General features: G+C 34.5%; 1 long non-coding RNA gene across 1 annotated transcript; it reads right to left on the reverse strand.

Moving 5' to 3' along the window:
- Positions 1–481: 481 nt before the first annotated feature.
- Positions 482–10,312, reverse strand: LOC131383279 (uncharacterized). The gene is made up of 4 exons (XR_009213190.1): positions 10,246–10,312; positions 1,461–1,520; positions 836–908; positions 482–657 (listed from the first exon to the last, which is right to left on the reverse strand). It is a non-coding gene; the product is annotated as an uncharacterized LOC131383279 (long non-coding RNA).
- Between the last annotated feature and the right edge of the window lie 5,545 nt (positions 10,313–15,857).

Raw genomic sequence — 15,857 nt, forward strand, 5'->3', positions numbered from 1 at the left:
ACTAGATTTCCTAACCTTATTTCCATGACTACTTAAATAAGTCAAATCTGAAAGTCTATTTTTTTATTTTAGTAATCAAGACACTGAAAAATATGTAGCTCTTCATTGTGATAAAAATATTTTTATAATGGAAATTTTTGGACCTCTTTAGAAAAAATATATTTTCATTAAAAAATTTGTCTATTTTTTAACAAAAAGTGTAGACGTATATCACTTTGATCTTTTCATTACCTTGAGAAAACTGTCTTAAAACAGTCTGAGTAAGCAGACATTTCTGAAAGTATTTATAAATTTGAGTTCCTTCTCCAGTTTTGAAACAGCTCCAGATTCAACTGCAAATGAAAAGGTTTCTATCTTACATTTTCAGCTTGTCAAGAAATTAACATGTTTTACTGCTATCACACAGGACTCTGGGCCAGAGATTTTTTTTCAATTTTAATCTCGCTATCATTTTTTCATTTGCAAAGATGTAAGAGCCGTGAATATACTCCTTCAACAATCAAACTGTCAGTGCATTTGTCTGCTGATGAGTTTAGACTACCATTGACGCGTTTATACCACCATTCCTGTATGTGAGTCAGCTTAGTGACATAAAATTATTGCAGTTATTCGATTGCCACAAGAAGGTGTACATTTCTTCCTCTTGCCACAGTGGACCTATATTAATACATGGAAGCTCACTTAGTGATTTAATTTCAAAGGACTGAAGACAGTTTCTGTACAATCTTCAAGTAACGCATGGTCCTTCGTTTTGCTGTGGAAAGGCTCCAGGCAGCACAGGCTAAGTTGTTTTGCATGAATATTGAATTTATGCTTATAAAAAAATTTTACTCACTGTTCCTTGTAGTAATTCAATGCAAGTTGACTTTGTAGTGATAGAATTCTTAGTGGCTCTTCATGGGGATAGGCTAATAATGAAACAAGTGGTCACAAATGAAACTAATCATTTTAACAGATACTATAATAATTTCTTTGACAACTAACTCAAGAATCCAAACTTTTCAAATGTTAATTTACAGGGTAATATTGCGACATTAGGTATCAGGGATTTCACAGACAATAATTAACCTGTGTGTTTCAGAAGTCAGTCAACCTCCTTATTGACTATAAACAAAGTTAAACTAATCAATAGTCCTTAATGGTCCCAGTTCCTCTGTAGATTACCCAGGTGATGTTTTCCAAGGGAATGGCTGAACAAAAGGAAGTCTTTTTAAAAGATTTATTTTGATTTACAACCTTATATAGCTCTGGTCAGTGAAAAACATTTGTTGAATACAGATATAGCAGTATTACTTCATAAGCCCTTGTAACAGTAAGCACTCAAGTATTATTTATTATTGTTCCTACTACTGCTACTAGTATATTATTACCAGAAATGGATCATTTGGAAGAGGATTTATATTAAAGAAATACCAAATACCTACTCTGAGTAAATTCTGAAGGTAAGAGAACAATTTTACCTTATGTCTTGGCAGACAGGGGTCCTTGTAGATGTTTCAGGACAAGGACAGGAGGTGTATCTAAAAAAGATCCACACTTTTAAATGTACATATTACATAAAGCATAACCATCTTAACATGTTCTTATTATTTTAATGTAAACTATAAGGCATAATGATAACCACAATGTCTGTCTGCATAAGATTTGGGACATAGTCATAATGCAAATTGGGAGATGGTTTCTGGTGTTCTTCTGCCCATTTTTGTTATTCTTTTCCTGAATCGTATCATGTCCACATCCAGCAACCAGTCCTGATTCCTATTTCTGTGAGAAAATACCAAGTCCTAGGTACTAGCATGAGTTTGGAGTTAACAAATTTCATTTTCTAATTAAGAAAAAGTACCTAATGAAACAACTCAGAAGACTCAGAATAATAAATATGTAGAAGTACCTGTTCTGTCAGGGACAAGGAACTTTTGATCAGGCTATGTGCTTTAGAGCCTTCAATCATATCATGTAAGTTACTGCCTAATGTATACTCTTAAAGGCCAACTCAACTCAACTATTTTCAATTTTTTTGTGTTACTGAGTTCTGGAGCCTGTTCATATGTATTTTTCAGAGTAAAAAGTACAACTAAATGTTTAACCTTTGTTTCTACTTCCTATATGTAAAAAGATCTTACAATTTAATTTTTGAACTTCATGCTTTTTTGCATCCTGCCTCTATTTGTGAAAATCTGTAGCAATACAGATTTAGGGGATTTTTGTACTGACTGTTTTAAAACTATAAAAATTTTATTCTAAAAGGAGCTCATTTTTCTTTTGAGATTGCGTATACTTCAATAGCCTAAAGGGATATTTGTATCATAAGCACAATACTCAATAACTAATGTTATAGCTTCACAATTATCCCCAGGAGATGATTTGGGGGGAGAGATAGAAGAAAGTCAAAGAAACATAGCAACCCCCAAAAGATATCTAGATGTTTTCTAGTTCATCCTCCAACTAAGATGTTAAATAATTCAGATCACTATTAAGAAAACATTGAACTATAAGTTTACCATAGTCAGATACTGGATGTGGTGAACTCAGTTTGTTGACAGGAAGGGGGTATGATATTCTACTCTGGTGCTTTAGATAATCAGGTGTCTAGGATTCTCTTCATTTCTTGTCAAATCAATGGAATGATGTTTGTGACTCATTAAATGATATATTCCACATAAGACTATAATTATTTCCTCTACCTACGTATTTCTTCTTTGTACTTGAATCTAAATGGTAGAAGAAGCAGGAATTTAAGGAAACGGTAGTCAAGAATGTGCTTTGAGAGAAATCAATGGACTGCTTTGACTGGTCAGGTCAATCAAAACAACCTGTGCATACTGAAACATCCTAAAATAATTATATAGAGTCTGGTGGTGTGGGGAACATGATTGCTAAAACATGCTCTAACTGTTATTAATTTTGGATTTTTTGAAAGAAAAAAAATAAAGAGATTTGGCTATGGTTTTCATCCTTCATCAAGAGTTAAGATATGGTGTTTTAGCCAGTAATTGAATGTATGAGTCATTTGACCTTTCATAATTTACTATATTGCTATTCAGTTTGCATCAGACTACGAAGCTCTTTATAGTTAATTTTGTTTTTCTTCATTTTAATAGCTGTATTTCTTTATATCCCATGTAATTCAATGGAAGTCTTATCAGTGGGAGATAGCAATTAATTCATTGCTAGCTAATCTTCATTCAATTCAGACATATTGATAGTTCAACTTAGGTCTGATGAACTTCCACTGTGAAAATTAGATATATCCATACAATCATGTGCATTGCATCAAATTCAAGTCCATTGTACTTAGATGCTTAGATGCTTGCAATGCTCTTGATTTCCCTTTCCATAACTAACAACTGTTTGGTTTCTGAATTACTAGACATATTCTGAAAATTAATTTCTTTTCTAGAAGAATTAGGCAGCTTACTTTTTGAGCTCCAATGTTGCTTCTAGGAGCAAGCACAAAATTAAACTTGATTTATATGTTATGCATATCATTAAAGAAAACTTATTTCTAAGTGTCTGTAAATCTTGAATGCTTCATTCATGATGGTTCAATTTATTATTACTAATAAGGAGGTGATAACGTGGCATGTGGTATTCATCCACAACAGGGGTGACATTATGCAGCTCTTTCAAAGACTGCTTTGCTTGCTGCAGGACTAGCAGTCAATGTGGTAAATGAGATGTATACCAACCACTGATTTTTCTCATTCCATCCCCTTCAAAACCCAGAATGTATTTGAAGACAGAGCAAGGTATTTTCTACTGTTAAATCAGGCATAGGCAAATCGGTAGCTTGTTGAACAAATAGAAACTGCACTCCTGAAGAGCTTGGAAGATTGTGATTACATTCTCTCTGTTGAGGATTCTAATTCGTACCACTTGAAATACTAAGTAGGCTGCATCCAAAATAAACTAAAATCATGTGGGTCAGAAGCCAATTGCTAGCAAGCTGTTTAACCGAAACTGAATTTAACAAGCTGTCTTCATTATTTGGATATTAACTGACAAAAATACCTGAATTATTGATAAATATAGGGATTCTCAGAATGTGTGACCATGCTATGTCTTCACCAGTTCATTACATTTTACGTCTGGGAAAACAGAGAGACCATGTTTCCAACCTTTGCATTTAGGAAGAGTCATATGACAAATTTCATCTGACAGAATGTGGGCAGAAATGATCTTAATTTTGTCTTTCATTACTTATCAGATGGCTGAAGGCAAAGAATCCAGTAAGGACTTTGAGGTCTTTGGATGAACCCCTTGGTGCCTGATCCTGAATATAAAAGGCTGCCTGACAAAACCTGATTGGATGAATGTAAGTAAAAAATAAACTTTTACTGTGCTATACAAATGAGATTTTAGGGATACTTGTTATAGCAGGTAGCTTCCTCTGAGTAATATATGCATGATAAAAAAAACATTTAAAATATAATGGCTATAGTACTGGTATATATGCTTTAATAATATTGGATTCCTTAGTCAAACCATACATTTTTCTCTTTCATATTTAGATAAAAAACATTAAAATAGTTTACAAATTTAAGCCAGTCCCATCTCTTATGCTATTTCCAGTATTTCAAACCTGAGTTATTAGAAATAAAAGGGAATACAAAAGAAATGTTTTTATTATTCCACTTCCAATTAACCTATCCTGTTATGTAAAAAAAGCAAAAACAATAAAGGACACAAATTTCAACTTTTACAAACGTCTGAACTACAGGTATTTTTTTGTTATACTGAATATTCCTCTTCAGTGACTGAATGTTCAAGAATGTATAAAGATGTAAAACTGAACATATAAGAACAAATTAAATAATAAAATTAATGAGTTGTTTTTAAATGCCGAGGTGTTATATAGCTTGTAAAATGTTGCCTCTTTGTTCATATATGTAGTTGTTATTTATTGCAAGATAAATAAATAAATAAAAAGGACCCTGATTGTGGATCATCCCAATAGTATGAACGACGAGGTAGTTCAGTATAATTCATGTAGCACAGAACCACAAAATATATGTCTTCCAATAGGTCATGCCTTATAATTCGTCTGAAGTTAATAAAGAGGTTTAATTTGTCAAAAAAATCTCCTAAATGCACTTTCATACAATAGTGTCCTAATGTTATATACTTATGTAGACTGAAAATTCCTGAGCAACTGAAATTTTAGGTTTCTATTTACTGTAACCACAGTAATTCATGAGATATAAATATAATTCCTCTTGTTTTTTACATAAAACTTAAAGTTGGATGTTGTTTTGGGCTTGAACATTTAAAGCTCAACTTGCTCAATACTTTACTCAATGTCTGATTTTGCTTCCTGGAGTTTCACATTCAGGCCACAGTACTATAATTAGAAAGCGACAATTGGTACTCTGCCCCAGCTCACCCAAATTTAGAGGGTACAACACGAAAATAATAATTGTAAAGACTTAGCACCTACTTAACAAGAATGATTAGCTAAAAAAGGAAGTTACCAGATGGCACACATGGTTAATAACATCCATCTGTGAGCCTCATCATGAAGAATAGAGTTTATTTGAGGGCACATTTAGTGCTGTTTACACCAAATAAAAGATTATTACACCTTTGTTAGGGCAGGTTCCTTTTGAGTGCTTCTTTCTCAAGCCTGACCCCGGCAGAATATGTGCTTTTGTTCTTGGAGGAGAGACGAACAAAATCTAAGATTTGTGGGAGCACAGAAACCATCTTTTCACAACTCATGTCTGCCTTGCCCTGTCTCCTTCCTCATGAGACTAGCAAATTAAGACAGTTTTCACTAAACTACCTTTTACCAGGAGCAGTACAGCTGGATACACTGAAAGATGAACAATAGAGATATATTGAAATAAATCCAGCTTGTAATATTCTAGCATTCAGATGAGATAGTCTGGATTCTAAAATACATAAATTGTTAGTATACCAGTGGGGTTAAATACTTGAGAAGTACAGCTGGACTACCTAGGTTCGAATCTCATTTCCATTTCTTACCATTTTTGTGACTTAGATAAGCAACTTAATTTCCCTATAGCTAAGTTACTCCATCATGTTCCATCTGGAAAGTGAGGATGATAAAAACAACATAACCTATCTATGAGGGTAGTTGGGAAGTGGAAATGTGTTATTTTTAAAGCCTTTAGAACAGATTCTTGAACATAATAAGCATCATATGGGCTTGACTGATTGAATAATGACAATTTCAAAACATCTTATTTAAATAGAATAATTGGCTTGTGTGAACATTGTAATGTTTTTTACACAGTTTGAAAGGAATTAATGCTAGATTTCCATTGCATTTTATAGTCCAATCTAATGCATAACCATGTAACTAATCTAGTACAAACTGTCAGGAAAATATAATTTGGGCAATTATCCAAGTGGTGCAAGCTTAGAGGCTATGTGATACATAAGCACATGTATAATCCTTAATAGAGATGTACGTCTATTTTTGTCCTGCTGAGGCTATCAGCTATATTCCCTGTGACTTAACCCATTTGATTTTTTCTGACAATGAAATCCACCAGAAGTGAACAAATGTGAAGCGTACTTAGGTGAATTGCCAGAGGTCTCATTCAGGTTTCCAGAATATCATGAACTTTGATAAATCTAGAAATATCAGCCTTGCCTTGTTTTTAGCTAAAGAGTATCACCAATACCATAACAAACCTGGAGGTTGAATGTCCATGAATGTGGGTAACTTTTTAAATGTTTAAAAGGCTTGTACGTACACCTTTAGTCAAGTACAAAAAATGTAAAAGACGCAACATTAAACAAGCCCTGTGTTACTCATCAGATTTAAATAAAATAAAAATATATACTAAGGCACATATGTGAGAATAGTGTTTTAGGTTAATATTTATTTTTTAGTTGGAAATCATTTCTTTGAAAATCCTTTTCCAGACATTATCACTATTTGCCTGTAAATACATTAAAGACATTACTTTGCAATATTACTGGTGAAATCACACATTTTCAACTATGGAGTTTTTACTTTCAATGAAGACCCAATTTTACAGCATGGAAGGAAAATAGTCACCCCCTCTTTTTAAACAAATACGTGTAGTATGGGGTCACTGTTAATTTTGTGATTCCGTTTTTCTTCCTGTAAATATGAGATTGACTATTGAATCACTGCATGAAAGGATGTCCTGGGTCAGTCTAAGTTGCTTATTTTTTAGAAAGAAAATATTGGGTCTTAGGTGTAATACATGTAAATATATCTATGAGACAGTTAGTGTGTGTATTTAAATTCATTCTACCCCTGGCTTGGTGAAAATTAATGTCCAGAGCTCCCCTCAACTCCTTTCAGCCCTCTGCTTCTTTACCTAATTTTGCCCTATCTTTATTGTTTCACCTTAGAAAGATATATAACTTGGACATATTTAGTAGAAATATTTGTTAGCATATGTGCTGTCATAATTTCAGCATAGGTTAATGGAAATGCACGAAAATATCTCCCCGTATGTCTGCAGGAGATATTCTTAATTGCCACAAGTCTAGAAAGACACAGGGGAGAGAATGCACTTTTAGAGGAAGTGAGAACTAACTGGCTGTCTTTGTAAGCAGATATGGGCAACTTTATTTCCTAGAACATTGAGACAGCATAAAAGGGAAGTAAGAAAGCAAGCCAAAGTATCACTTTAATATAAAAGCAGCTCTTTAATATCTGATGCACATTATTATATGGTCTAATTCAAGGTAGAAGGGAGGATAAAATATTTGTTTCTTTTATTCTGTGACCTTATATGAATTAAGATGATATAGATTATAAACAACCTCATCTTTTGGTTAATTGACTACAACAAAAGTTTATCTATCTCTCACTCTTGCATAGCCTGCTATTGGTCTTGGTGATTCTCCCATGCAGGGTGTTCAAAACATGCTGTCATAATGATTATGAAAAAAGAAAAGTCTGTGGTGTTAAGCATCAGCTTTGCAACATTAACTAATAAGTAATATATATTACTTTTTCCTTATAAAAATTGCAACAAAAAGTTTTTCTTACTGAAGCAACAAACGTTTTTTGCAGAAATCTAATATAACCTCCATTATATATATAAATATAAAACATATATAAATGTCTATGTTATATAATGTATTCCATGTGGATTTATTCATCTCATTTTTCTGAATTAGGACTAAACATGTGTTCTTGTACTTCTGGACTTGCAAGAGCAGGGTTCAATAGAATATATTCTGAAACATGTAACATTTCATGATTTGATCATACCTACTGATATGGTTTGGCTGTGTTCCCACCCAAACCTTATCTTGAATTGTAGCTCCCATAATCCCCACGTGTCTTGGGAGGGACCCAGTGGGAGGTAATTGAATCATGGGTAAATTGAATCATGATGTTTTCAAACTGAACTGAAAAATCAGTTTTTCCCATGCTGTTCTCATGACAGGGAATAAGTCTCATGAGAGCTGATGGTTTTATAAAGGGCAGCTCTCCTGCACACATTATCTTGCCTGCTGCCACGTAAATGTGCCTTTGCTCCTCATCTGTCTTTTGCCAAGATTGTGAGGCCTCCCCAGCCATGAGGAACTGTGAGTCCCTAAAATCTCTTTTTCTTTATCAATTACCCAGTCTTGGGTATGTCTTTATTAGCAGTGTAAGAACAGACTAATACACCTACTATCATGTATTATGGACATGTAAACTCCAGTAATTTTTCATCACTTTCTTCCATGTGTCAAAATACTACAGTTTTATTCTTGTTTGTCAGTGATATAACACTTAATCCAGTGGTTTCATATTCCTTATCTTATTGTATTTCTCTGACACATGACACGTTTGACCAGTCCTTCTTCCCAAATCTTTCTCTTCTCTTGAATTCTTTGACTCTGTTATTTCTGTTTCTTTTCCTCCTTAGTTTCCTCCTCTGACTGCTGTGCCCTTTAGATTTTATCTTTCCTAGAATTTTAATTATAAATCCTATTCTCTTATCATTCATCATATTTTTCTTGAATATTATTCAATACGCTCTCCTTAGTTTTGAGGGATTTAGGAAAATCAGGCACCAACTGTGGCTACTGTTGGGCCTTCAGATTGAGAAGGAGTTGGGATGAGGTTTATCTGAAAAGAGGAAGAAGAGTATTAATCCTAGGAAATGACATCCATAAGAAACCAAAGTCAAAACGAAGTCAATTTGTTAAGCATAAAAATATTATATAGATAATGAGCAACATGCTGGGTAAGATAAGATTGAATAGCAGGTATCAATAGTAGGTTCGTAGAGTCAGGTAATGATAACAGTAGGTGATATTTATTAAGAACTTATTCTATACTGATATCATATAGGCAATTTGTATATTCAGGGTTATAACCTCTTCTCTGAAACTCTGTGTGCCAGAAGTTTTGCATTTTTGAGTATCACAGATTTTAGAAAGCCTGCACACTGCATATATGGCATAATTGGCACTACCCCCAAATCAAACATATAAATATTACACAATATGTGATAAATAATGACTACCAAGAACGACAGTAGCCTGCCTTCAGGTCAGGTAAGATTTTGCCAACAGATGATTTTGCAATAAACTTACTAGGAAAGAAATGAAAAAAAGCAAACTTTCAGTTTTCAGAACTTGATATATCTCATGATTGTAGAAAAGGTATGCTGTGTCTAAATGATCTCATTCAGTCATTGTGAAATATTAAATTGTTATTATCCCCATTATTCACAGACAGGAAAACTAAGTTTCAGAATAATAATTCAACAATAGATGATTGGTAGATGACAAGGCTAGTATTTGAACCTAAGTCTGTGTGACAGTCTGTTCCATTTTCTCTTCACTACAATGCCTCAGTGATGACAGTCTGAGAGACACAAATACTTTTGAAGCAAATCTTGCTGAACTATATTGAAAAAGCACTCAAATCTCATGATTTCCAATAGTATGTATACGTCTGTGACTTCCAAATCCGTCTCTATAACTTGTGTTCCTCTGGAAGTCTCCAGACTCACATTGCTAACTATGTGTAAATATCCAGCTGCAGGACCCTCAGTTCCTCCAACCCCATATAATCAAAACTTCACTGAGATTTTGGCTGGCAAATGAGGATTACTTTCATTTGTCTGGGTCTTGGTTACAAATTCCATTTTTAAGTCTCAGAGTTCCTTTTGATTGCGCCTCCTAATAAAGGTCTTTATTTTAGCCTGGACTATTTCAGTGAATTGTATGTCTGCCTCAAGTCTTTCCCTTTTTAATGGCTACAAAGATTATGTTTAAAGTCCTTTTACTTACTTGTGTTATTTATCTGCATTAATGATAATATAAACAACTCACAATGTCTGTGGGATAATTTTCAAATTCCTTAACACACCATGAAAGAACCTAGGCCTGACCCATTTCACCATTCTAATAATACCTCCCACAAACCCCATAATCCCCTCTATGATGCAGTCACATTGAGCTTCTGGTTTTTGAGTTGTTTCTGCTGTTTTATGCCCCATTATGTTAGCATATATAGTCCTCACCTATTTTCTATCTCACTCTGTTCTTTCTCACAGACTCATTTCTCAAAACCCAGGTGAGCATTACTCCCCATGTAGCCTCACAACTTACTGAAGCAGAGAGAATTATTTTCAGTTTTAGGCTCAAATGGAGGTAGTAATTATCACACTAAATTTTATATATTCAAGTGTCTTTGTCGCTCACTTGTCTGAGTTTTTAGATGATGGAGATCACTAAAAATAGCTTTCAGAAACTTTACTTACAGAGTATAAATCATAATGCATGATTACTGAATAGATGAATCAGAATTTAGGGCTTTTTGAATTATACCAGTAATAAGCCACTGTCTATTCTTAATTATTTCTGATCATTAAAAAGTGCAGTAGTTAACCCCAGGAGGTTTTAGACTACAGAGACCTAGGGAAATCTTAGAATTTGTTCACAGTCCATTTTCTACGTTTATTGACATAAAAACTGCCTATATTTGAGGTAGCTCAATATTGAATTATCTAGAATTATGAAGTACTGCATAAAATAAAATATTTTGAATTAAATTAGCAAAAGTGCCAGAATTGCTATTAGTAACCCAAAACAATACATTTACATGCTTTTTGGGGTAAAAAAGGGTGGCAATACTTTAAGGTTATGTTAAGTAGTCTTAAGAGAATTTGAGATACTTGATATGCAGCATTTTACTTTTGCTTATCACACCATGAAGAAAGTTATACATCTATACTATTTAAGGGTTATTTCATTTTCTATCTCTTAGTCAATCTTGTATCATTATGTTAAAGTGAAAGTCATCAGCATAGGCTAAAAGAGCATAACTACTAAAATAGGGGAATAAAATAAAATGAAGTAGCACAGCATTTAAGATTTAATTTTGTTGATTAAAACGTCCACCAGAGAATGCTACAGTTAGAAATTATTCAAAACTTGAAGTTTTATCTTGGAAAAAATGCTTGTTCATAAAAAGGATGAATGAAATCTTAAGGAGATTAATGTATTAGTGTACATGACATAAAGTCTGTTATTTCACAGTAAAGTTGTATAAAAATACTCAGAAGAATACAGTGTAGCATAAAAACTTTAATGCATATACACTGGAAAATAAATGTATCTGTGTTGGACCAGGTTCTATTAGAAGCTAACACCGAGATAGGATTAAATGTGCAATGATTTTACTAGGGCAAAGATCTGTGTGAGAAGGAACAGGAAGGGAGACTGAAATGGTTGGGAGAGGCATCAGACCAAGATGCATGCCGAATCCCAAGAGATAGCGGGAGCAGGGAAGGGTGAGTGGAAGCATCATCCACTGCTGTGTAATTTAAGAAAGGTTCAACAGGGCCATCTGGAGTCGAGCTGAAGCCATCATCAGAGAAACACTGGTTCTCACAATAGCAACATACCTTACTATCACTGCACTTACTGAGTGAGAGCAGCCTGTGGGAAGTTGGGGCCTCAGCACTAACCCAGGCTTGGATCTCAGATCGCAGTAGCCAGAGTTCTCAGTCAATTACACTCTCCAAATTCAGAGATCTGTGAGTTGCATTCTTGTGGCCACTACAGTATCTTTCTCACTTCTGTTTCTCTGGAAGAAAATACCATGTATTGCAACAATAGGAAGACAAACGGATGGTTCAGTGTTCTGAATTCTGTATTCTTAAATTTTTCACCTTGCAGAAATTAACAAATTGACATCTATAAAAGGTTCAGAGTAGAAATTATTTAGGGCATCCATAGATTATAAAATAGGTAACTTCTTTGCTCACTTGGCAGCATATTGATTGAGCAAAGAATAAATTAAGCATCGAATGTTTTGGTTTAGCATCATTCTGTTTGTGTATCTTGTATGTCTCTAGTAGATGCTATAGGATGGCAGTTCATCATCACTCATCCCTGCTCCTCTTCTTCCCTTTCTCTTCCTCTACTGTAGGGACTGTACAGATTAATGTTCTCCATGTCAAGTTTCCTTGCAAGTAGGGGAACTATGACACAACACTGAAACACGATATGTAAAAGGACATCTTTGGGGAAGGAGAGTTAGGACTAATTTTGTTTCTTGATAAAATCAATCAGATGTCCCTGAGCATTTCTTCTTTCTTCCTGTCTTGAATATAGAGGGTATATCTCAAATTGCAACTGTTTTGCAACCATAGTGACAAATATGTAAACAAACATCACTATGCAAAGAGTTGTATTGTCAACGTAAAGCGTCCAACTCTGTAAAGTATATGGAGATTTATTCTGAGCCAAGTCTAAGTGACCAATGGCCCATGGCACAGCCTGAGGAGATCTTGAAAACATGTGCCCAAGGCGGTCAGGCTACAGCTTGGTGTTACACATTTTAGGGAGACATGAGACATAAATCAATACATGTGGATGTATATTGGTTCAGTATAGAAAGGCAGGACAACTCAAAGCAGGTGCTTCCAGGTAGTAGGTGGATTCAAAGATTTTCTGATTGGCAACTGGTTGAAAGAATTGTTTTCTTCTTTTTTCTTTTTTTTTGACTGAGTTTCACTCGTTACCCAGGCTGGAGTGCAATGGTACAATATCTCACGATCTCGACTCAGTGCAACCTCTGTCTCCCAGGTTCAAGCCATTCTCCTGCCTTAGCCTGCCAAGTAGCTGGGATTACAGGCACGTGCCATCACGCTGGCTAATTTTTGTATTTTTAGTAGAGATGGGGTTTCACCATGTTGGCCAGGCTGGTCTTGGCTTCCCAAAGTTCTGGGATTACAGGCGTGAGCCACCTTGCCCAATTGAAAGAGTTGTTTTCTAAAGACCTGGAATCCATAGAAAGGAATGTCTGGCTTAAGATAAAGGAATGCAGGGAACAAAGTTTTATCATGTAGATAAAACTTCTAGGTCGCATGCTTTAGAGCTCTTATCAGACCTAAAATGGTACCAGACTCTTAGTTAATTTTCTCATTGTTTAGGGAAGACCTGGAAATGGAAGGGGATTCTCTACAGAATGAAGATTTTCCCCACAAGAGACACATCGCAGGCCACTTCAAAAAATGTCAAATAAATATATTTTGGGGTAAAATATTTGGATTATTTTAGGGCCTGCTATCTGTCATATTGGTATCTGATTGCTACTGAGACAGCTTTGTCAGTCTTAAGGTTTCTCTTTTAATGGTAATGCTGGCCAGCTAGGCCTGAATTCATGGGGAGTAAGGTATAAAGAGGCACGTCCAACCACCCATTCCCATCATGGCCTGAACTAGTGTTTCAGGTTTACATTAGAATGCCCCTGGCCGAGGGAGAGGTCCATTCAGTTGGCTGGGGGGCTTAGAATTTTGTTTTTGGTTTACAGTCTGATGAAAGATCACTGAGCAGCCTGATACACATGCAGATACTTCGCATTGATAGGATTAAATACTCCATCCTAACTCCATGGATAAAGTGATTTGACTTGTCTGCTTTCATCATTACCACTTGATATATTGATAACATTTCTTGTTATTTGCCATATCCAAATTTACCTTTGTGAAGTCTCATCCTTTCAATAAATGAATATACGTATTTTTGAGGGCATGACTAGCTAATATGATACATAAATACATGCCAGTGTAGTAAAGGATGGATGAAGAGTTAATGAAATATTGATGTTTTAAGAGGACCTTCTGGAGAAAGAGTGTCTTATCTCTAAAAATTTAAAAACAACTTTTTAAATACGGAGGCCTCATTAAAAAAAAAAAAAAATCTTTCGCCTCACATGAGGAAGGCAGTTATGTACTCTGCATTGGCTAAGTGCTTATCCTGGAACCAATAAATATTTATTAGATTGCTGAGACTCCTCTATTTAAAATAGTTTAGTTACATGAGTTTTGTTTGGGTTGAGTATGTTGAATCAGAAGTGTCTTTCAAAGGACTGAAAATTGAAGAAACCATAATTCCAGAAGTTGTAGATGTTATGTTAAAATTGTTTTATTTCTGATAAAATGACTTAAAAAAACCCCTCCAATTTGGGATATTTTTGTTTAAACTTCATAAGACTAACAAAGGACCAATTTACACCATCTGCTTCAGTTACACTCTGACGTGGATTTTCTCTCCATTTTTTTTCTCTTTAAATAGACATTCTGTTTGGCACCTTGTGCTTAAGTACATGTCTTTGAGCAAAAAACGTAGTTTGTCTGACTTCCTGTCAAACCAATATTTATTCACAAATATCTGTTTTGTTGCTTTCTCACATAAAATCATATAGCACTTTTCCAATGTGAAGAGTTGGCTAGTTGGTGGTAGTGTGAGCTACCAGCTGGAGCTTTTACAGTTTTTAGTATGCCAGCTGCTTTCATGATGGACAATTTGTTCCCTGCCTTTAGCTTTACTTTTTTTTTTTTTTAAACGGAAGTGTGTTACTTTTGCTCCAATTATGAGAGGACAGGATATTGCCTCTTATATTTTACAAGTACATATTTTGATTGTTCAGTTAACAATAACAATAGCATTTCTTTTGAAACTGTTATTCTGGTGAACTGTTCTTGAGCCAAAGGTGAACCAGACACTAAGCCTCATCTCTCTGTAAGATATCTTTCAACTATCTTTAAAAAGTTCATTCAAAGTTCTTGTTAACATAGCATATTTGAAGAAGAGAAAAATGGAGCAAGTGCTGGGAAGATAGACCAGAATCTTTCACTTATAAGTGTGTTTTGTGTGGAATAATTGCTGGGCAATTCTAATATTTTTCCCTGTTCCTCTTGCTGCTTCAGGAAAGTAAGAATAAGACCTGCTTGTCCTGACTTTGCCTGGGGACTGTTTTACAATCAATGAGAAGCCCATACAATTATTTTCTCTAAGCTATTTGACTATGTTTCTGAAACAAAACTTGAACTACGAGGGGTGAACAGTAAAAACTCAAGTATACTGAAAATGAACTAATTTTTCCTGGCTATTTATAGGACACTTTTATTTGGAAGAGGCTTCTGTTTTTGCCATTATCTTCATGGGCATTTTTTAGCGTATGTGACAACTGGGAAACAAACTAAATTCGGTTGTGATTAAATAGAAAATTCATAGTCTTAAAACTCACCATATAAATACCCATTACCTCTAAGTCTTAAAATTATATTATAACCAGAGCACTTCAATTCACTGGCAAATTATAGCAAAAAAAATTGAAAGGAAAATATGCCTAAATCAGGTTATATATGCAGCCTACAAGTTTAGAAATATATTGTTGAGTAGCAAATGGATATTTTCAAAATTTCATGTGATAGGAATCAGAAGGACAACCAAAAAAAGTCCACTTTTGTTAAAATATGTCCCTGTCTCTGATATAACCCTACGTAAATGCATTTAAAAAGATGTTGAACAACACCTTTTTTCCCGTAACTGTACCTTATAGCCAAATAAGTTATCAAGATAAAGATTATTCACATATTTATTCATTC

This window comes from Hylobates moloch, unplaced genomic scaffold (genome assembly GCF_009828535.3).
Source record: "Hylobates moloch isolate HMO894 unplaced genomic scaffold, HMol_V3 SCAFFOLD_4, whole genome shotgun sequence".
NCBI classification, from domain to species: domain Eukaryota; kingdom Metazoa; phylum Chordata; class Mammalia; order Primates; family Hylobatidae; genus Hylobates; species Hylobates moloch.